Source organism: Mustela nivalis (genome assembly GCF_964662115.1).
Source record: "Mustela nivalis genome assembly, chromosome: 10".
NCBI classification, from domain to species: domain Eukaryota; kingdom Metazoa; phylum Chordata; class Mammalia; order Carnivora; family Mustelidae; genus Mustela; species Mustela nivalis.
Window position 1 is genome coordinate 100,598,671 of NC_139029.1, and position 22,431 is coordinate 100,621,101.

At 44.9% G+C, this 22,431-nt stretch overlaps 1 long non-coding RNA gene across 1 annotated transcript; it reads left to right on the top strand.

Annotated features, from left to right (window-relative positions):
* Nucleotides 1-1,740: 1,740 nt before the first annotated feature.
* LOC309842253 lies at nucleotides 1,741-16,142 on the top strand. Its single transcript, XR_014299581.1, has 3 exons — nucleotides 1,741-1,925; nucleotides 8,467-8,531; nucleotides 15,775-16,142. It is a non-coding gene; the product is annotated as an uncharacterized lncRNA (long non-coding RNA).
* The last annotated feature ends 6,289 nt before the right edge of the window (nucleotides 16,143-22,431 follow it).

Sequence of the window (22,431 nt, forward strand, 5' to 3'; positions counted from 1 at the left end):
GCTGAGGATCCCACTGGCCCTTCCTTTGCTCGCCACGCGAGATTTCCTGCCCAGTTCCCCCAGAGGCCGGAGAGTCGAGCTGATACCCTCTCCTCTGCAGCTTCCTCGGCCAGAAGGCCTCCCTCCAACATGCCAAAGAAAACTAGAGTGAGCCCCAGGCTTGTCCTCAGCCGGACACAGCCCAGCCCTCCTAGCAAAGCAAAAGTCCTGGTTCTGGGAGATGAGAGCAGTACGGTGCCTGACTCTGGTTTCTATTCCCAGTCTGTCTCTCTGACCTCCTGTCCCCCAGCCAGGGCACTCGCGGCCCCTAGATCTGCTTCCACCACTAGCAAAACACCTACCACAGAGAGAAGGGTTTTCAGCAGCCAACGAAACAGCTTGTTTCATCCCCATGAGACTTCTTCGAAGTCTCACCACTTTCTCTTCTGTCTAATCTGCATTCTGGGAGAAGAGCCCCAGACCTGGTGGACAGAGGACACAGGTGCAGCCCCTCATGGACCACGTGTTCTCTGCTCCTTAGACAAAAGGGGACATTAGGAATGGGGGTGCAGAAATGAGTGCAAGTGTAGGCTATGAAGATCATAGGGGCCCAACTCGGCAGTGACCTCAGGCTTTCTTCCACGGGCCTGAATTGAAGAGTGAGCACCCCCAGGCCCCTGGTGATGAGGAAACAGCTGGGTGTGATGCCACAGACAAAGGGCTCGGTGTCAGCAGAGCTACATTCTAGGCCCATTCCTATCTGTGAGCCTCGGCAAGCCACAGCCCCTCTTTGGCCTCAGATCCTGCAGCCGTGAGATGAAAATAATCATTCCTATCTCCCAGACTTGTGACCGTGAAGGCAAACCACATATCTGAAAGTAAACAGCCACATCCTATGCAAGTGTAAGGCAGAGTAACTTATCCTCAATGGAACAATTCCTGTGCTGATTGTAGGGCAGTAACCACTGTGCTGGTGATTGGGAACCATTGGTTTATGGGCTGAGATATCAATCCAGTAAAGGAAACCTTCTGATCAGTGGGAGTCATGGAATATGAATGTGCATATGGCATAGTCAGGCCCAGAAGGTCAAAAGCAAGGGTGTGGGCTCTGGGGTCAGACAAGCCAGGTACTTCTCCTTAGGCTGTGTGACCTCAGGCAAGTTGCTTCACTTCCCTGGGTTTCCATTTCTTCATCCATGAAATGGAGAAAATAGCAGCAGTCTTCTCAGAGGGCCTCGAGATGATTCTAGGAGACAACGTATAAATATACATAAGCTGGCGCTTCGAAGCAAGTAATAAATGTTAGTTTTGAAAAGCCGAGTTGGCCGCGAAACCCTAAAAGGATGTTAGGACGGGGTGGAACCGCTTTCAGCAAGGCAAGGAGGCTCGTGAACAGACAGCTTTGTGGATGCCTCGGAGGTTCATTCTGTGACACGCAGTAATGATAGGGACTGTTAGCTTGCATGGGACTAAGAGCTTGCCAGGCGCAGGCTCGTGCATGTGGCTAAGCTCTGAGCAAGCCCCCGGCTTCTAAAACCGAGGCCACCTTAAGGCGAGCGCCGGAAGTCCAGGCTCTCTGTTTGCATGCATCACTGCCAGACAACGCCTCCACGGACAGATGTGTTTACTCCTCCAGCGTTTGGCAAGTTTATAAACCATTGGCTCTGACCATTTCCACGTGTCAAGCACGTGGGATTTGTTTTGTTCCAGTTCACTTGGGTCTGCAACAACAACAACAAAAAGCCGTGACCTTGCCAGCATTCACCTGGGTTTGTGAAGGTGGTTCGGGAGGGCCAGGGCCAAGATTAAATTCCTGCAGCAGAAGTCAGAAGAGAATCCCTCCAACCCGGGGCTGCTCCTTAAAATCCAGGACGCATTCCATCTGTGTTCCCCTTGGCATCCGGCCCGATGCCTGCGACAGGCGTTCAATCAGTGCCTTAGGGCAGGTAAGTCGGAATTCAACTCCCGTCTTCTTCTCCACCCTCCCAGCCACCCCCCTGCCCTGTATGTGCCTACTCTGTGTCAGCAATAAACTGGTTAACGTGTTAAAGACAAAGTCCTTCCTAAGGGTACTGTAGGAAAGTCATCTGAGAAGCTTTCTGAGGATGGTGTCATGGTGACAAGTGTATTCAGACTGCCACGGTCGAATCCTGGCCTCACTGCCAGCTTGGCTGAGTGGTATCAGACAAATTACCTTATTTCTCTGCACTTTAGTTTTCTTATATGGAAAATGTGGATGATAATAATAGAACCTATCTTGTTGAGTAGTAAGGCACTCAGTCCAGTGCTTGGCACATTGTAGATTATTGTATATAAAACATATGTAAATATGCACACACACACACACACACACATATATATATACACACACACACACACACACATATATATGTATATAAGTCCACATAGAGACACAACACACACACACACACACACACACACACAGAGCCCCCGCGAGCTATGAAGCAGCCAGGAAATGTACCTCCTACACCCACATGCACCCACACACTGACTTAAAAACACAGTCGGTTGAGCATCTGCCTCTGGTTCGGGTCATGAGCCCAGAATCCCAGGATCGGGTCCCACATTGGGCTCCCTGCTAGGTGGAGAGTCAGCTTCACCCTCTACTCTTCCCCCCTGCTCTTGATCTCTCTCTCTCTCTCGTAAATAAATAAAAACCTTTAAAAATAGAACACAGAGAGACATACAAATCAGTGCAGATAAAACATCCCAAACGACAGCGACAGTGAAAAGAAGTAGTCAGTGCAAAGAGTAAATCAGGGAAGACTTCCTGAAGGAGACAATTTCAAAAACTATGTTTGGAAAAAGAAGTTGAATGAAATGCAAAAAGCCCCATTTGCACTGGGACTTCTCCCAAATTAACAAGCCATATAACGCCCACCTAAGAGGTTGCCTTGCCCTGGACAGGAGAGAGAGGAGAGCTTCCTCATTCCAAGCTACAGCCTGGCAAAGGAACTAGCATCTCCTGCAAAGACAGACCCTGGGAAAACCCAAGGAAGAACAGTGTGAAATCCTGTGGATGAACACAAGGTGCCCGTATGTCAGCCATAAAATCTTTGTACTCAGCCCAAATGCTAACAAACTGGTCAAATAGCTTCTTGAAGATGCAACTTCCTCCATCCTTATCTGCCGGCATTCCTTAATGCCCAAAATAAGTCAGAAAAAGATTGGCCCTCCAAGTGGGCACCACCAGTCCCTGGCTTCCGGGACGGACTCGGGCTGGAGGCCCGCTAGCCACCAGGGCTGACATTCACGGCCACAGTTCAGGGCTGTCTCAGGCCCGGCGGCCTCTCCCCCCTTTATCTCACCCTCACTATTCCTTTCGCTTTGACATAATGAAAGTGCAACTTGCACACTGTCTCGAGATTGCATACGATAATTGGAACCATGTGTCCGCACTGGCATCCCTTCAAAGGACTTGGGAGCTCTGACTTGGGCTGTCTTCTGATTGCAATAGCAATCCCCTGAGCTGGCTCCCCGGCCCTCACATTCCTTCAGCTGCACCTTAGTGCTAACTCTTGCCAGGAGGAGGCTGTTGCAAGCGGAGCTCATTCCTGAGGTTCTGCAGAGGTTGGCACGAATGAGCCCCCCCCCCCGGCCCTGACCCCCCGCCCCAGCCATGTGCAACAGGGCTCTAGATCTGGCAGCTTAGCACCGGCTCTCTCGGCAGTAAAAGCAAGAACCAGCAGGTCCATTTTCCATAGCACAGAGGTGGCATGTGGCTGGGTCGACACCCCGGGTGGGAGCCTGGGTCTTCTGGCCACCGCCTGGGCTTTCAAGGACTCTGATGCTGAATCCTCTCTGATCCAGCTGAGTGGTTTCTGCTAAAAAGATCCCAAAATGTCTATCTTACTAGGAGACTCCAGAGGGAAAGACAAACTCGCCGGCTCCTCTCCACCCTGATTCCCCACCAAGCTGCATGACTGACAGGAGAGGCTAAGGGGACCCATTTAGTTGGGCAGACACCTCAGCTGCACTTCTCTGCTGTGTAAGTGCCATGCTAGGCCCCAAGGAGACAGAAGGTAAGCTAGGTCCCTAACCTCTAGACCCCTCCATCGGAGGAGGAAGCTGAATAGAGCTTTGAGTCTGGATATATCCCCATACCCCACACCACAGTTCCCAGGGGCAGGCTCAAACCAACACCCCCCTTGATGTTGGCAGCAACCACCCTGCCCCTCACCTTTGCACCCCTGCCGGCTTGTCCTTGGCTGCTCTCACTCCCTCCCACCTCGCCCCTACTGAGTTTCTTTCTTTTTTTTTAAGATTTTATTTATTTATTTATTTAACAGACAGAAATCACAAGCAGGCAGAGAGGCAGGCAGAGAGAGAGAGAGAGGGAAGCAGGCTCCCTGCTGAGCAGAGAGCCCGATGCGGGGCTCCATCCCAGGACCCTGAGATCATGACCCGAGCCGAAGGCAGAGGCTTTAACTCACTGAGCCACCCAGACGCCCCCTCTACTGAGTTTCAAACTCTTGGCCCATGGCTCTGACCTTGCCCCTGTCCGGGGAAGTACTTCTCAAGCTTAATGTTGACCTGAATCACCTGGGGATCTGACTCAGCACAGTTGCCCTTCCTAGATGGGGAGAAGTCTGTCAGCAAGGAGCAGACTTGGTTGATACATATACTCCTGGGAAGAAAAGAGTGGTGGCTCTAACCAAGGCTTGAAGAGGTAGGAACTCATCCCAAAGGGAAGCCAGAGGCCAAAGCAGGGTCACATGGTCAGGCCTCAAAAGGGCATTAGCGATGAGGCAGAAGAAAGGGGGCATCTGCCACACAACACCAGACTCAGTCCTACTTGTAGAAAAAGAGTCAGTGACAATCAAAGGCCACAACAGAGTCTCTCCCTCTCAAGGTAAATCTGAGCGAGCTCCTGTTCTTCCCTGACCCTGAGGATGAAAAGTCATCCTCAATAGTGTGAGACATTCTGGTCTGTCCTAAAATTTCCCTGAGAGGCTGTTTTTACTGTTTTACCTGGGACAGTTTACATAACACTCGATATAGCTATCGGCAATGGTTGTAAAAATGAAAAATGTCGCAGTTAAGTGTGTACAACAAGTAGCTCCCATCGGTCTCAGAATTTGTCTCCCTTCAGCTTTAAATAGATTAATTCCATAACCCAACCATGTCAGGAGGCACGTGGAGCATTTGAAAACCCCAAACCAGATCTCTTGATGGCCATATGTGGAGTTTCCACCTCTGGTTTTCACCCTTACAGGGCAATATACAGTTTATTTATGGCCCATCCTAGTTGAAGACTATCATTTAAAAATGACAACCAGTTCTAGTCTTCTCCCTTTAGGTGGCTCCTTTCGGGATCTATGACAGTTGCTGCTGTAATTACAATTTCTCTTTTACCCAGTCAGTGAAAATATCACTATTCTGAGTAAAATGAAGCTTTCAATTGCCCTAAGAGAAACTTTGCTAGAAAAAATTACAAAGAATTCAAGCCACCTCAAGTTTATCAGAACAGAGGGCCAGTTAGTTCTCTCTGAATTAATAGTTGCTGGAAGCAATAAAATCAAAGCAAATGTTGTATGTGTATACCAGAAGTCATCTTCCTATAACTCAGTAAACCTTTTGGTATTGGTACTTACAGCCTCAGGTGGTAAATATAAATTTATCTCTGCAAAGAATTTTGTTTCAGACACTGTTTGAGGGGGTGTTTTTTTTTTTTTTTTTCCCTCACAACATGATTCTATACAGAACAAGAGCCAAAAGACAAAAATGTGGGCAAAACACCCTCTAAATCAGTCTGGCTCACTTATTCCAGCAGCCTCTGGATTCAGCACAGGCAAGGATTCCAGCTGGGAAAGCTATCCATTTGCTGCTGATTTTCTTCTTCTAGTCTTACCTTTCATTTGGGTCACTTTCCTGGTTTTTCTCCACATGTTCCAGGAAGCATTCCCTCTGTACCTCCCATTAGACAAGAAAGACTTCTTCTCCACTGAGAAATCACGCAAGCACAAGATTCATGGCTGTGCTTGTGATGATAGGACAGAGGTCTATGAGGAAGAGGGTCCAACATACATCAAAGGGTTTGGATGACTTGTGGTAACAGCACACAAAACTCTGCTCATTGAGAGATTTATTCGACATAGACTTTAATCATGGCTTTATTGAGTTGTGGTTTGAGTGTATTTGGTGAGTCACAGAGGTTTTTAAGAGGAAAGAGTTTTTCAATTGTCTTACTCATTATAAAAGACTTTGTCCCACGTAAAGCAATAAAGACACAATTAAAACAGAATGCCCAAATCCCTATGGCACCAGGGGAGGGTGTCAGAGAAAGAAGGCAATATTTAAATCAGAATCCTGGCCATGCCCCTAAATAAAGTGGGCTTAGCCTGGTGACACATGCAGGCCATCTGGAGTGGCCATCGGAGTGGATCTGAGCACTGTTTTCTTTTAACAAAGACACTATGCACTGTTCAGGCAGCAAGAAGTGACAAGCCCAGGAGAACACACCAAGCAACACTGCCCTTAACACATTCACACAAATTACATATTTATTTCTGCCATGTATTTCTCCCCCTGTTCACTGGGGGAAAAAAAAAAAAATCCTATTCCATTAGTCCACTTAGGTCTTAACTCCTCATCTACCTAGTTTGTTTTTTGTTTTTTCATGAATTTCTATTTTTGTAGCAGAAAGACAAGGATAGCAGGGTGGCTAGAATAGGTTATTAAAGTAGCATTTCTGGGTTCAAATCCTAACTCTCCCATTTACTGACTGTATGGGTTCAACTTGGGCTGCCTTAACAAAATACCATTGACTGGGTGGCTTAAACAACACAAATTAATTTTTCTCAGTTTTGGAGGCTGGGAAGTTCAAGATCAGTGTGCTGGCTGATTTGGTTTTTGGTACAGACTTTCTTCCTGGCTTACAGATGTTGCCTTGTCACTGTGAGAGAGAGATGAGGGGCGTAATGGGGAGGAAAAGGAAGAGGTCTTATAAGGACACTAACCCTATTGGATCAGAGCCCTACACTTAAGGCTTCATTTAATTTTAATTTTTTTCCCTGGAGGCCCCATTTCCAAATGCAGTTACATTGAGAGTTAGAGCTTCAACATGTGAATTTTAGGGGCACGTTGTTCAGTCCACAACATAGGTATGTGACTTTGAGCAAGTTAGTTAAGCTCTGTTTCTTCCTCTATAAAATAGAATGATGACTATATTTGTTCCATACTTTTGTTTAAGCAATCAGTATCACCACTCTATAGTGCTCAGCAGTGTCAGTGGTCTATATTACCATTTCTCTCACACAGAAGTAAAATCTAAATCTTCATTCCACTGTAACCACGAAGAACCAAGGATTTGAGATCATTAGGGTGGAAAAGAGAACCTGCAATCCAGTTTTTGGAAAGAGAGACAGAAAAGAAGTCAAGAAGGGGAAGTGCTAAGAAAAGAGAACACCCAGTCCACCATTGGACAGCCCAGATGCTGGAAAGTTTCTGCTTGTGTCAAACTAAAAATCTTTCCCCAACATCTCCACCAGTTTAACCAAGTGCTATCCCTGAGAAGTGGTCTCTGTAGCAACACATGGAGTTGGCCCATACCCTTTCTGTATGACAAATCTTTGAGAATAGCTATTATGTCTCCCACCTAAGTCTTTTATTTCCTAGCCTAAACATTCCCAGGTCCTTCAATTATCTGTGTATGATAGGGTTTCCAGCCCCCTTACCATCCTGGGCAGCCCTCACTAGACACATTCTAATTTGTCCATGTTTCTCTTCAGATGTGGTGTCCAGAAGGAAACACAATACTGCAGATGTGGACTGGCCAGCACTAATTACAATGATACTATTAACTCCTTTGATCCACATAGCATATTTCTATTAATGGAGCCTAAAATTACAAAAACCTTTTCAGCTGCCACATCACTCTAGATTTTCATTTTGAGTTTATGGTAAATAATAATTCATTGAGTTTTTTGCTTTGTTTTGTTTTCTTACTATTATTAAACCAGGACTCCTCCATCTTGCATTTCTGCTAGTGATTGTTTAGATTAAACATAGGAATGTGACTGACTAAACGGTGAGATTGAAAGCCTCTGTGGGCAGGAATTGTGTCTAACCAGTTATGATATTGCAGAGCCTAGCACAGTGCCTGGCTCCTGACATGTTAGCTATGTCTTGTAACAGCTGCCTCCCATCATGATGACAGCTTAAGGCATAAAGGCACTAAGACTGCACCAGACAAAAGCTTGATCTTTACTCCTAATTATAGTATTGCCCTCCACCCATGCCCCCCTCCCCCAATCCCTATAATGCCCCCCCCAACCTGGACTGGACCACCTCTGATTGTTGTAGAACTTGTGTGAACTCATCCAAACAAGCCCATCTGATGACAAACACAGCAGGGAAGAAAAAGAAAATAAACCAAGAACAAAAGAAAACCATGAAAGAGGGGAAGAATGAAAGAGCATTTGCTCAGTCCAGCTCCACTTACAATTGCATTATTCCTCCCACTAGGAGCCCCACCCCTGCTTCTTTGGTCACCTGGTGAGAAGAGGAGAAGCCTAGAGCTCCCCCTAGAGGTAAGAGTGTAGGACTGATAAGAGAGATGCTCAATTATTTGAACCTTCATTGATCTTGTGTTCTTTCTGAATCCTGATCTGATGATCCAACATACTGCTCAATCCTCTCAACCTCCAGAGAACTGTGACTTGAGGAAGAATCATGCCTACATGGACCTTTTGAAAGAAATTCCAACATACGTGACCTTGGTCCAAGGAATTCACTGCAAACTCACTTTGTCTGAACATATTTGTTTGCTTGCTCCTGTCAGCTTTGGACCCCAGGAATCCCCTCACATACTTTCAGATCTTGAATTTGCTTAACTTGGACTGTAGCTTTCCTATTCACTCATTGTTCATACAAGCCAAGAGCTGTACAGAAACTGAGAATGCACCAGTAAGAAAAATCAGATATGAGAAAAGAAACATCTTCTCAGGGTCTAGTGAAGAAGAAAGATAACCTACAAATAAATAATATCGCACCCATGAGGAGTGATACAAATAGAAATATGAGCGGCCTCTGAGTATCACAATAAAGGGGTTTGGTCTAGTTGGGGAGGAGGAAGTTATGTGTGAGGTGAAGGAAGCATGTGACCAACCAAGTGAGGATGAAAGTAAGGAAGTTGCCAGGCAGAGGCAAAGGCCTTCTGCAAAAGGTCTGGTGATGAAGAGAGTCCGGAAAGTACTGGAAGCTGAAAAGAAACCAGCATGGCTGGAACGGAATGCAGAAAAGAGAGCCTAAAGGAAGATGAGGCCATGGGAGAGAACCACTTGGCTTGTCACCAAGACCTGCTTCCAGATTAACTTCGATCTATGACCAGTGTTCCTTAAATCGATTGTCGTAAAGCTTTAATCCACTTTCCCCATCCTGTCTGCAAGGATTTCATGAACTACATTGCCAAATGCCTTGAGGAAGTAAAAATGCTGTCTGTGTATCAAGACCCTGAGAATTTCCATCAGATCTTAGGGGTAGAACTTCAGGCATAATTAGGGGTTACTCATTTGCTTCTCTTGTTTAGCATGGGATGTACGAACCTACTTAAAAGCATAGGGAAGCAGTCAAAGAGGGAGAAGCTATGGATGCTAGAAGCTTTGATAATGGTGAAAAACAAAGTCCTTCCTGAGGGAACACTAGGTACTTGCCTGATAGCTTTCCCTGAAGGGTTTCACTACTCCTTAAAGATCACATCATTCAAATAATTTGACTATGATATCTTGCCCCTGAAGGATTTTGACATAGTTTATCATGGTCCTTAAAAGCTCAAAACAAAAAAAAATAAAAATATAAAAAAAAAAAGATCACATCATTCAGCAGTGCTTTCCATTTGCTCACTGTTTTTCCTTGTTGATAAGAAATCAGCTGGTGACCAAGCAATGTGAAGCTCATTTGCCTTCATCCCTGGACTATTGACCACCAGTTACAAATCTATAACCAGGAAGCAACATCCTCTACTTTTGTTGTTCTTTCATTTAATCTTCTCTTCTTTCAACAAGCACGTATTGAGTTTCTATTATGTGTGAGACACTGTGGGGAGGAGGTAGAATATGAATAAGACAGAGTATTTGCCCTCGGAGGGCTCATAGTCTAGTGGGAAAACCAGACACAATCCAAGTAGTGAGTAATGGAAAAGATATGAATGTGATAAAATGTAACATGAGGTAAGAGAAGTCTTTTAACTCTGCTTAAGGAGGCCAGAAAGGAGTTTGACAAGAGGGGGAATTTGAACTGAGGCTCAGAGGACCAGTTGGAGCACACTACAAGGGCAAAAGGAAGTCCCGGGCATAGAAAACAGCATTTACAAAGGCAGGGAGGCAAAGGGAAGCATGGGATTCTGGGTAACTGGAGGAAGGTAGCTTGGACAGAGTCCAGCATGTCCTTAAGAGTCAAGAAAGAGATGATGCTGGGAAAGCAGTTAGGAATCACTCGTGATGAGCCTTGAACACTGTTCTCCAGAATCTAGATTTTATCCCATAGACAATGGCTTAACCTGTGAGGCCCCAGTTGGCACTTTAGAAGACCAACCTGGCAGCCATGTAGAGACGTAATTTGTAATCATGAAAAGTCACAGAGGATTTTAATCCATCTCACACCAGTGACTGGTTGGACCATACACATTTCGCAGTTCACATGTGGTATTATCTTGATTTGACAGAAAATCTTAACATTAATAGCAATCACAGAATCTCTGAAAAGACAGCTAGAGCTGGCTCAGTTCTTCCTAGAGTGTGTTCTGCAGATTACTAGCTCTATGGGGTGTTACTAGGTGTTAAATAGTGAGGGCAGGGGGAATATTTGTCAGTTACATTCTAGGACATGGTACTTTAGGTTACTATCCATAGGGAGTAGAACGGCCTGATAAGTAACCCAAAGAAGATCAAGCAAAGAAAGTGCTTCTGTGCTTTCTCAGGAAGCATCAAGAAGATATATGGCAGGTGGCTGCAGACGCAGACCTAGCCACTAGCTTCTCCTTTGTGATTGCTTTCCTTGGACTGGTGCTAAAATGGGCTGATACAGGTACTTTCCCAAGCTCATAGCTGCTCCTGGTAGAAGCAGCATTCTGGAGACACAGCAACTTGGACAGACTTCCAAATGCTCAAGCCCAAGGTGCTGTCCTCAGAAGCTCTATTAGTTCCATGCTTGGGAGGCTGTCCAGGGAACCCTCTGCTCAGGGCCATTCCCTGTCCTGCTCAAAGACAAACAGTTATCAAAGTCAGAGCTCACAGAATCTGAAGAAGAATCTACAAGAACAGACTTGCACATTTTCTAGCTTCAGATGGTGGAGACGCTTACTGCCTAATGTCCTCAGTCCAACAGTAGCACTCAGGTCTGGCTGGGAAGAGGGCTTTCCAGCCTTTCTTTCTTCTCTAAAGCCAGTCTGCCTTCCAATTCAATGAACATTAATCAGATGGTGACCCCATGCCACATCCAAGATCCCAGGACCACATAGAGGAACCTTCTTGTGGTCAAGGCACTGGCCGCTCTCAGACCTCAGGTCTGCAGGTTTTGGCCTCTCCTCAGCGGATCTAGAGCCCAAGGGGTCTGGGTGGTGGCTTCAAATCAGTCCACGGATAAGTATTCATGGCGCTATGCTGTTTATCCCCAGTTCCTCCTCTCATCCCTTTGCATACTCAGAAACTTCGTATCCCTTGTATTCTTTCCCTCTGGCCTTAGGAGAAGTCTGACATGTCCTGAGGCTACCACCCCACCACCACCCTCTCCAGGGTTTAGAGGGGTATTGGGCTCCCGCCACTACCACTGCTTCCAAGGATACCGCTGCTTTGTCATGGTGCCTCACTCCCCAAGGACTGCTAAGGTAGTGAAGAGAATTTAAGCAACCTTAAGATTCAGCTCAGAATCAACAAGAATCCTGCCAGTTTTAGCTTCTAGTTTTTTCAAACCTGTTCCCTCTCTCCCAGCAATTACTGCCCTGTGGTAAGCCTCATTATCTCTTGCCTGGAATATTTCAATTGCTTCCTCCCTGATGTGTCTGCCTCCAGTCTCATTGCCTCATACCCGCCCCCTCCCTCTCCCAGGTCACACACTATTTAAGCCACAAATGTTACTGTCATGCTTTGTAAGTGCTTGTGACCTCATAGATGTAGATAACACTTATAGAGGGCTTACACTGTGCCAGACCCTGAACCAAGGGCTTCACATGTTACTACTGCTGTTGCCATTTTACAGAAGAGAAAACCACAATTGAGAGAGACTGAGTCAAGATCACATGGTGAGTATTTGTCTCAGATGGAATTCAAAGATATAACTATCCAACTCCAAACCTACCCACATAACCAACCACTTGCCACTGAAGAAGACACTGTGAATGCTCACCAGTATGTCCAGTTCCCTGCTCCCTCCAGGTGCAAGGGAGGATTATACTACCCAGCCCCTATAAAGGTAGGAGTGGCCACTTGCTTTGGTGAATGAGAAATGAGCGCAAGTGATGTGAGTCATGTTCTGGCAGAAGAATCCAAACACCAGTGTGCAGCTTTCCATATTCTTCTTCCCTGCTGCAGCAAACTCCAGAGCTTTCTGTAGACATGGTGAAATCATAAGAGGGTAGGGCCCTTGTCAGCCTGGTTCTTGAGTGACCAAGCTGAGCTGAGTCTCCCATCAACTTACAGAATTGAAGCATGAGTAAGAAATAGACCTTTTGGGGGAGGGCACTTGGGTGGCTCAGTTGGCTAAGCATCTGACTCTTGATTTCAGCTCAGGTCATGATCTTGGGGTCATGAGGTGGAGCCCTGCATTGGGCTCTGTGATGGGTGTGTAGCCTGCTTAAGATTCTCTCTCTCCCTCAGCACCTCACTGCTTCCCGCCCAACTCAATCTCAGGCTCAATCTCTGGCTCTGGAGAAAGAAAGAAAGAAAGAAAGAAAGAAAGAAAGAAAGAAAGAAAGAAAGAAAGAAAGAAAGAAAGAAAGAAAGAAAGAAAGAAAGAAAGAAAGGAGGAAGGGAGGGAGGAAGAAAGAAAGAAAGAAAGAAAGGAGGAAGGGAGGGAGGAAGGAGAAAAGAAATGAAAAAAGAAGAGAAAAGAAAAGTAAGAAGGAAGAAAGGAGGGGGCCCTTGGTTTATGGACTTTTCAACCACTGAGATTTGGAGATGCTATCGAAATGTGCAGAGCCTATCTTGATGAATACAGATACACCACCTCACCCTATTCTAATAACCGGGTTCTTGTCTTCTTGCAAAACCCTCTTACTCCCCAGCTTTAGTTCATTGCGTTTACTAGCTATGTAAATTCACACATGTCACTTACCTCTCTGATTCTCAGTTTCTTCATTTACGAGGGAGTTATAGTACAAATGAAATTGTATTCAACAAACACCTACAGAGAGGTGCCAGGCACCAGGCTGAGTGCTCATTGATTTGAACAGCCGCTTCTCTGATATTATTTCCTCTGCAGGGCTTTCCTAACCAGCTGCTTCGGACCATCCTCCAGAGCTTACTGCTGGACATAAACCGGGGACCAAGCCCTGGCTCTGCCACTCACTAGATGTGAGATGACGAGTAGGCTATTATTTAAGCTGTGCCTCCGTTTCCTCATTTAGTAAAACAATAATATGATTTCCCACATCCTAGGTCTGTTTGGAGGGCTAAATAGACTGTGTGTATATAAATCCACAGTTAAATCCAGTGGTGCTAGAAAGAGACAGATCTGGTACTAGTCATGGTGTCACCTCTTCCCTGCTGTGTGACCTTGAGAATATTACTTAGATGTTTTATGCCTCAGTTTTTCCATCTATAAAGGGAGAACAAAAGCGGTATCTCTATCTTCACTGGATTGTTTAAAAGATTTTATTTACTTATTTGAGACAGAGAGAGAGAGAGAAAGAGAGAGCATGAGAGGGGGAAGGCCAGAGGGCAAAGCAGACTCCCCATGGAGCTGGGAGCCTGACACGGGACTTGATCCCAACACCCCAGGATCAAGACCAGAGCCAAAGGCAGCTGCCCAACGATCTGAGCCACCCACGTGCCCCTTCATTGGATTTATTGAGGAATATTGAACTCTTGACACATAGTGGCACTCAACCAATGTGAATTATTCCTAAAAAAGCTGCTTTACAGCTATAAATCTAAAACAAATATATTTAATATTAAGTAACAAATACACAGTATATTAATATATAATGAATTATATCTATGTATCAGAACATAATTATTTATTGAGTGGGTATTTCTCCCACCTTGAAGACAGGGACTGAGTCTTATTCTTCCTTCCATCTCCAGTGCCTGGGAGGTAGGTTAGGTCATTGTTCCGGGGGAAGAACTGAGTACATTCCTCACATTTTCTATTCTCTTCTTGCCAGTGCCCTGAAAAAAACTCGATCTCTTGGCCTTAGAAAGTCACACACTTCTCTGGGGACTGTGCAACTGTCAAAGAAGTTACGTGCCACCAGCTTTCAACGTCAGCCCGCCCCATGCCTCCTGGACTGAACAAGTGGAGGGAGGGGTGGAGGGAAGGGCAGAAAGGAGGACCCAGGCTTTCCACGTTGCCTAAGTCTCTGGGTCATGTTTTTCCATAGTCTGAGAGGTTTTGTTTTTGATTTAAAGAAACAAAAGAGTTTCCAAGGAAAACTCATTTTTGTTATGGTTCAAAACCATTTAATTTGTGATATTATTTCCTCTGCTGAGCTTTCAACTTTCTAAACTGTTCCTCTGAGGCAGGAACAGCTCTGAGGCGGTGAGTGCTCTGAGGGTTAGATCTCATGGCTCCTCTGCCGAGTCTGCCCCAGGCTGCAGAACCTGGAGACACAGCTCAGAGAAATAAATCACTATTCCCCGGGCTTCTATTCAGGCCCATGTCAGCAGCATCCTTGCAAGTGGACCTTCTCGCATCTTTTCAATCATGGAATGTTCCCTGGAGAAAGCACAGGGTCTGTGGCCAGATGCAGTGCAGCCGAGGCCAGGGCTGATGAAGTGAGCAGCTCTGCATGGTTCTGCGGCCATCAGTTGGGGGTGCTTAACCTATCTATGGGACAAATGGTGGAGTTCTACATAGCAATTATGTGTCCTTGCCATTCATCATCCCAGAGAGCTCCCACTTCTCCAACCCCCACCAGTGTGTGGTGCAGTTTGGGAGTGGCCAAAGGAAAGACCTTCCTTCACCTGATGCCTGTACCTTTGAAAGCTGTTCCACAAGTGACCTGGGGCCTTCTGAGGCTTTTCCTGAACAGGGAGGAATATTCAACCCAAGTCATGGAATTCACCGATGGGCGTTCTATCAGGGAAGAGGGAGCCACCTCTCTCCTCTGCACCAGCAGAGTGAGCGGCTGACCTCATGGGCCTACACTTCCCTCACAGCTTGAGAGGTGGTTCAGACCAAGAATGTGATACTGAAATCAGTTTTGGATCAATAGAAGACAGAACTTTCTAGCATTTTTTTTTTTTAATAAAGGGAGTCCCCTGTCACCAGAATTATTCCAAGGGACCGAACATCAGGCAGAAGAGTTGTAGAAGAGATTCAAACAAACAAGTAATTGTTGCTATCAGATGACCTTAGTTCTCCCTTTAACCTTAAGGTGAGATGACTGAATTAAAACATGTTCCTTTAACCAACATCAAGAGGGTAGTATGTGCACCATACCCCTGTGGTACCATGAGACACACGGAAATAAGTGAAGTCTCAATCCTAGTGCTTAGTCTTAGGAAATAAGACACCTTGTTAGGCTAATTTTTGAAACTTAAAATGATCAATGCTTAAATGCTCATATACGCTACGTGTCTTTCATAAGTCCTGGTCTCTGCTTTTTGTCATCTTCAGGGATCCAGGTTAACAGAGGCTCAACAACTTTGCGGGCGGAGGGGGGCACTCTTCCTGGTGATGGCAGGAGGAGAAGAGGGAGAATCCTGTAGTGACTCTTTATCTTCTGCCTGAATGTGATACTTGTCAATTCTGCTTGACCTGTTGGGCTACAGCAGGTCACATGGCATGACTGACTTCAAGAGGCAGGAAGGTGATCTTACTGTGCCCCCAAGGAGAACCAGAAATACTGATGAGTAGGACTAATGTCTATCACAAATACGAAGGTATCAAATATGAATACAAATGTATCACAGATACATGTGACAACTGGACAACAATCTAAGACAATATTAATCAAGGTCTAAATAAAGAAATTGCCAAGTGAATGTTTGACGAATTAATGAATAAGTGAGAAAGCCATGTGACCTGAATAATAAGTGAAGATTTTGTGACAGAGGGGGGACATGAACACACCATTAAAAGTGGGGAGGTGAGTAGTTATGGGTTGCAGAGAGGAAAATAACATCTCCATAAGGGTGGGGAGCAACAGAGAAAAATGGGAAGAGAACTAAAATTTATATATCACCTATTGGGTTACAAGTACTTTGTAGGAAGGTTTACATTTTATATACCCCCCATTTTGTAGATGAGACTGGGTCTTAGACTGACCATGAGGCTTGTTCTCCCAAAAACATAAGTCTAATAATTATAGAAATGACCTTCTGATGCACCTTCTGGCCTTGTGCTTGTTCCCGAAACCTGTGAAATTTTCTACTCCACGCCACGAAAGCAATAAGCTCTATGTTTTCCCAGGACCACAAGGAGACAAGGTTGTCTAAAGCTGCCCTGGAAAATAGCAGAAGATAAAACTGATGGAGAACTTTGGCTGTGGGCTGAGTTTGGAACTAAGATAAACAATGGGAACTCACTGAAGTTCAGGCTAAGTGTTTAATACTTCTGAAGCACCTACTCCTTTAACATTATGGGAGGCATAAATATTAGTAAAAAATTCCCTGCCTTCCAGGAACTCACAAAACCTTAGGAAATTAAAGAGTTATTCTGTAGCACAGGCAGAATCTGCTATTTTTAATAGGGGAAACAGAAGCACAGAGACAGCCTATAAATGTAGGTGTTCCTGATGTTCTCAGGCAGTTGATTTGGAGAATGCCCCCCACCCCCGAGTGTAACTGTGCCTCCCTGAGCCACATGAGCTGCAACAGGACCCAACATGAGAACAAACTGGTATTTCCCACCAAATTCTTCTCAAGTATTTTATGACAGCACCAAAGAGTTAGCTCACTTGTTCCCTCAAACACAGTCCTCTTGTCTACCACAGGCGGGGTCCACCAGGTCCTTCTTTCCTGCATTAGCTTTTTACAGTGAGTGAATTCCAGAAGTTGGATGACTTGATTCATTAATAATAACAACAACAATAACAAACCCAATATTTACAGAACACCAACAATGTGGGTCAATCAGGCCCATTATCTCATTTATGACGAGAAACCCGAGGTTCAAACGTTATGCATCTCACACAGCTGGCAGATGTCAGAGCTAAGATTTGAATCCAGATCTTTCATACTCCACAGGATAATCTGGAGACCAAAGACTATGTCTTATAGTACTTCAACTAATCAGCACAGAGTATATCATGCCTAGCATGGAAAAAAAAAATTCACTTATTGAAATGGTTAAAAGAATAAAAAAAAAAATCAGACAGTTGAAGTCACATTCCTGTTGTGGCAAATCTGTTTTTTTTTTTTTAAGAGTGGGGGATGCATGTCAATGAATCAGGAGAAATAGGGCGGTGAGAATGGGGTCTAGGATGTGTTGGTGGTAGATGGCGCTGGAGGCCAGAAAGAAGAGGTGGGATGGCTGGCATCAATAGTGAGCAGCACAGTAGCTCTCTGAGCTGCAGAGAGGGGACTGTGGACAGAGATTCAATGGTGAGATGACAGCCTGGACTTGGGTGCCAATAATAGGAAGAAAATGCCAAGCCCCACAGAGGTGAAATCAGGAGGATTTGCTAGAAAGTTAGATATAGGTGATAAAAAAGAAGAAAAGGCTGAAGATGACTCCAAGTTTTCCAAGTAATGGGAATTTGATAAGAAACTTCTTGCCATTGCAGTATTCTGGGAGCACACTTGACCACTAAGACTCACAGAGTCGCAGATAATGATCGTCTACCCCAAAGCTCTCTGTTCACTTTGATAATCAATTCTTGTGCAGACAGACAGCTGGGAGAAGGACATTGAAGTAGCAGACATGGCTCTTTATCTTAAAGGAAAGAAGTTCTGAGAGAAGGAACCAGATAACTTGGGTCCCTGTTGAAGACTTTGTGTGAGATGCTAAGGCATGCTAAGCATTCAGGTGGACAGTCTCCTCTAGAATAAAGGCAGACCGCCAGGCTCTAAGAGAAGATGCATGTCCAGCCTAAAACCAGAGACTAAGTTCCCAATACTCTCTGAAGAAATGAAACTCACAAGGGAAGAATCCTGACAGAAAAGGGAGAATGACTGCATTGTGTTGCAATCTTTAAAGAAATGCAATGAGTACATGTGTCTGGTTAACCACATCTAACTTCCCTTCAGCAACCCCTGTCCTTCAGGCAAGGGACACCGCAGGAAGCCTTGAGGGTTAAGAGGGTGAGTCTTACCTCCCATTTCCCACCCTTTACATAATTTTCACTCCATGGAAAACATTGTCACTAATGAGGATCATGAGGATTGTATAAATAATGACTTAATCGCCACAGATGGGTAATCATTACAAGAAAAGAAGGGGCACCTGGCTGGCTCAGTTGGTTGAGTGACTGCCTTCGGCTCAGGTCATGATCCCAGCATCTTGGGATCCGGCCCCAGCATCGGTATGCCTGCTCAGTGGGTAGCCTGCTTCTCCCTCTCCCTCTGCTGTTCTCTGCATAAATAAAATCTTTTTTGAAAGAAAGAAAGGAAGGAAGAAAGAGAGAGATATGCATTCTTCCTTCTCCTGGTCCCAAATGAAATCCAGTTTACCCCTTCCTATCAATGCTCTTTCAAGCATTGAAAGACTCTTTCAAGGCTCCCTTTGGAAGACTTGACAAGCAAAGTAGTCCTTGCAGAATTCCTTTGGTTCTGTGACTGGAAAACAGGGTACCCTGATTAATTCTTTACATAGCATATAAGGATTTGTGTTAACAAATCTGTCTCCCCACACAGGCATAAGCCCTCCCTTGTCGTCAAGGGCTGCACACATAGCCGACTTCAGACCATGAAAAAGACTCAAAGCATGAATGCTGAATGACAGTCTCTATCAACTCATCTGACGAGCATGAATTAACCGGCGTTACTCAATGAAGCTGTCTGAACTCTTACTAGTTTCCATTCTTGCTCAAAGCCAAGTGAAAGATACACGTGTCCTCCTGCCAGCAAGTTTGTACCAAGCTCCTCCTTGATACTTTGTAATTTGCCTCCTGAGGAGCAGAGGCCAAGTAGAGCAGTTGTGTTAGCCATGGCGCTTTGAGATTTATGGAACAGACTCAGGAACTACCTCTCTCTGTAATTGTGTTTCCTAAGAAGCTGCCATCACATGAGTCGTTCTACAAAAGAAAAAAGAAAACTGCGTTGGCGTGTGAGGTGTTGAACATGGCTTGCCTCCACCTTGGCGTGGCCAGACCTCTTGATCTATTAATTGCTTTACAATTAACCTCAAGTCACTTTGTGCAGGTAAAACTATTTTCTGATTTGGATTCTATGCTTCCTGAAGACCTGAGCCCTGTTTTTCTGTCTAACTGTATTATCACTCAGGCACAGAAGCCTTATTAAGTACATTTAAATCCACCCTGAAATGAGAGAAGTCAGGAGAAAGATCCTCTAGGGGTGGAAACAAGAGCTGGAGGTTGGGGCAGGTTCTCCTTTGCTGTAGAATCTGTTCCCTGTGGCCCCAGATTTCAATAGCACAGAGGTTCTTCTGATCATCTTCTTGAAAAAGTTATGGTCAGGCCATGCAGTTAAAACTGGTCTTTATCCAAACACAGAATATTTTTAAAATATTCAGTCCAAATGGACTGCCACATTACTTGAAAACAGTTCTTTATTTTAAAAAACAGCTTCAGACAGCCTGTTTAGATTTCCAAAACATCTGTGCCTACAATGCTTGGAAACTCACATTTGGGAGCATAAATGCCATTTCCAATAGGTCCTTCTGCCAAGCTGTTTAGAAAATAACCAAGGAAGGAGAATAAAACAAATTCTCCAAACAAATGCCTGCCTTCTAGAGTGCTTACACTTGTTTCATTTCTCTTTTATTTTTTTCCAAAAATGGCTCTGTCTCAAGGCATTGTCCATGACATAAAAGAGGTTATAGGCCAGTAACTAGCCAATAGGCTGAGACCAGAAGATGGGCAATGGCCCCTTTCACTGCCATCTTTCCAGAAATAATAGACCAACTCCCAAAGGCCCCCTTACATTTCCCTCCAGACAGACTCATGAATTTTTTTTCTTCAAAGGAATTTCTCCCAAATCCATCAGAGCCTATTCACAGAATGGCAAATATCAGAGTAGGCAGAAAACTCCGTGGTCATCCAGTGGGACGCTGGTCCCCATGTGGGAGTTTTCCTGTGGCACAAGGGACTGGGGGGAGGGGTGTCATCTCCCCTCTGTAGGGGGTCTCCCCATGATAGGGGCTTGCCATCTCAAGGAGTGGTCCAGGCCTCTTATTTTTTTAGCTCATCTCCATATTTTACTCTCAGTTGCTCCTTGTAACTCAAACCATCAGACCTGTTCTACTCTGTGAAGCCTCAAAGGATACATCAAATCCCTCTTTCCTGTGGCAGACAGTCAAATATGTTGAAATGGTTGTCAGGCCTCCTCTGAGTCTTCCCTTCTTTGGACTAAATAGTCTTGGTTTCCCGAACCTGGCCTGCAAGCGATGGGATTGTCAAATTCTTCCGCATTCGGGCAACCCCTGGACATGCTGCTGCTTGAAGATGTCTTACAGACAGGCAGGTTGCTCCCAGATAGGAATAAAGTCCTCTGGACATGGTCTGCATCCAGAGGAGACTGGAATCGCTATCTCCCTTGTCCTTTGTTCCTTAAAACAACAACAGCATCATAGCATTCTGTAGTTTATCTGTGTTTCTTCCTGCAGTCCCTCATCCTGGGATTTGTTGAGTATAGTGCTGACCTTGACCTCCACCTCTGAAAGTTTTATGTTCACAGTTTAAAGGCTACATTTAGTCTATTGAACTCATTTTAAATTGTGACTCCGTCATCTAACATTTCATCTACCCCTCCTAGTTTTGGAAGGAAAGTGACTTCTCTATCTTAATCGAAGCCCAAGATTAAAAAAAAAAAAAATGTGTACAGTAAGGCCCAGAACAGAATATACAGCAGTTAATAACATTTACTGAGTGTTTACCATGTGCCATGCTCTGTTCTTAACACTTCCTGCAGGCACATGGGTTGCTCAGTCTATTAAGCATTTGCTTTTGGCTCAGGTCGGGATAGAGGTACCCATCGGGCTCCCTGCTCAGTGGGGAGTCTGTTTTTCCCTCTGCCTGCTGCTCCCCCTGCTTGTGCTCTCTTTCCCTCTGTCCAATAAATAAATAAAACCTTTTTTAAAAAATGAATAAATAAATACATAAACACTTCTCATGAATTAGCGCATTGAATCCTCTTATCCGTCCTGATACATAGGGGTGATTAGTATCCTTACTTTCCTGATGAGGAAGCTGAGGCACAGAGAGGTTAAGTAACCTGCCAAGGCCCCTCAGCTAGTAAAAAATGGCAGAGGCAGGAGTTGAAGCCAGGCAGTCTGGCTTCAGAGCATGTGGTCTTACCCAGCGCTCTGCATTGTCCCTGCTAGAGGACATCAAGAGGCTTCCCTTACTTTGACATCATTAAACCAAAGACCAATACTCTTTAGGAACAACTGAGTCAGCCAGCTAGAAGTCAGACATGTGTACTATCATTTAACCTATTTCCTTCCATCCATCCTTTCCATAAAAATATTAGAAGGAACTTGGTCAAATGCTTTCCTTGAGTCAAAACACACTCGTCTATAGTACAGCATTCCCTTACTCTTCAAGGTCAATAAACCCATCAAAGAAAGTGATTTGTTTTGGAATGACTGGCTCTTAGAGGATCTCTGCTGGCACCAATGCTTGTCTGCCCTGTTTCTGGCCCTCTAAGTCATCCTGGCTCCCCTACGCCACTTACCCAGCTGCTCACGGTCATCACACAGGGCTATTCTGGCTTATTCTAGTCCAGTCCAGCCCAGTCTTGTTCCCAAACCCTCCCCTGCTTAGTCGAATTCCTTGGCATTCTAGCCCCATCACTGATCCTTTCTTTTCACACAGCGTATCTATGAGTGTGTTTTATGGAACACGCCTTCTACCAGTAATAGGTTGATGGGGTTTTTTGTTTGTTTTTAAGGAGTGGTTCTTGGGTTAAAAAAACTAAATTAGTTCATTTACCGTAAAGCTCTTAATATGCTAATGTGCCTTGTGAAGCTTTAATTAGAGTGATATTCTATGTAGTACGTCACATTAGTTGACCAGGGAATCTGTGCTGAGAACTCACACGCACATACACATACACACACACTAGCATAAGGATATAGAGGTATATTATATAATAGGGTATATTGGGGCATCAATGAACTATTTCCTTGTTTAAATGTTCACAAACGGACTGG